Genomic DNA, 1,427 nt, shown 5'->3' with positions numbered 1-1,427 from the left:
GGGAGTTAAAGGGGGAGAGAGATGGAGGGTTAGAGACTTGGAGAGAGGGAGGGGTTAGAGAGAGAGATAAAGAGAGTTAGAGAGAGAGTGAGTCTTAGAGAGAGAGAGTTAGAGGGCTAGAGAGAGAGGGGGTTAGAAAAAGAGTTAGAGAGTGTTAGAGAGAAAGAGAGAGTTAGAGAGAGAGAGGAGGTTAGAGAAAGAGAGAGTGCTAGAGCGAGTTAGAGAGAGTGTGTGTGTGTGTTAGAGCGAGAGAGGAGGTTAGAGAGGGTTAGAGAGAGTGTTAAAAAGAAAAAGAGAGGGCTAGAGACAAAGATACAAAGAGAGTTAGAGAGAGAGTGAGGGGGTTAGAAAGAGAAATAAGGAGAATTAAAGAAAGGTAATATCTTATTAGAGAGAGAGAGAGAGGGGGTTAGAAAGTTAGAGACAGAGAGAGGGGGGGAAGGTTAGAAAGTTAGAGGGAGAGAGAGAGAGTTTAAGGGTTAGAGTGTTAGAGAGAGTTAGAGAAAGGTAAAGAGAGTGAGGAGAGAAACACTGAGTGTTAGAGTGAGAGAAAGAGGGTTAGAAAGAGAATGAAAGAGAGTTAGAGAGCGTTAGAGAAAGGTAAAGAGAGTGAGGAGAGAAACACTGAGTGTTAGAGTGATAGAGAGAGGGTTAGAAAGACAATGAAAGAGAGTTAGAGAGCGTTAGAGAAAGGTAAAAAGAGTAAGACAGTGAGTGAGTGAGTGAGTGTGTGTGTGTGTGTGTGTGTGTGTGTGTGTGTGTGAGAGAGAGAGAGAGAGAGAGAGAGAGAGAGAGATGTTAAATAATAGTGATTAATGTGGGAATAAGCAAGTGCTAGGTGGTTGAGTAAATGTAGACCTTAAATAAAGCGATTCCAATGTGTGTGAACAACTGCTAGTATGTATTTGTCTCTTGTGTGGGAACAACCTCTTAAAAGGCATATATGGTGGCATCATACTATGGAATCATATTTAGCATATTTGGTGGCATCACGTCTAGCATATGCTTTAGAATATGTAATGAGGTCTCTCCTATAAAAAGGACCTATGTCTATAATGAATCTATGCTTTCCACTACATCTTGTACTCCCACAATCCCTTTAATCTTGTGCTGATTCTCTTGTTGATTATCATCTCTCCCTCTTCTCCCCACTATTGTGTGGCTGCACTCTAGGCACTAGAGCCAACATGTGGTATTCGAGCACAGTGCTGCTACAGCCCGTGGAGTTTTGCGCAGAGATCCCGCCCGTCTCAATGCCCACTGTCGTTATGTGCTGCCACTCGAGAGCAAGCTGCCAATGTCTCAGAGCCACTGCCACCATTCCAAAGCCCACGGCTCGTCGGCCAGTCAGGCGACGCTAGTGCCCAGCGCACAACTGGGCAAAGCCACTACAGCTAGCGCCACCACCACCTTTCTTCTACTATTAA

Source organism: Cibotium barometz, chromosome 32, assembly GCF_041138505.1.
Source record: "Cibotium barometz isolate CiBa-2024 chromosome 32, ASM4113850v1, whole genome shotgun sequence".
Taxonomy (NCBI): Eukaryota; Viridiplantae; Streptophyta; class Polypodiopsida; order Cyatheales; family Cibotiaceae; genus Cibotium; species Cibotium barometz.
This window is presented reverse-complemented; position numbering follows the sequence as displayed.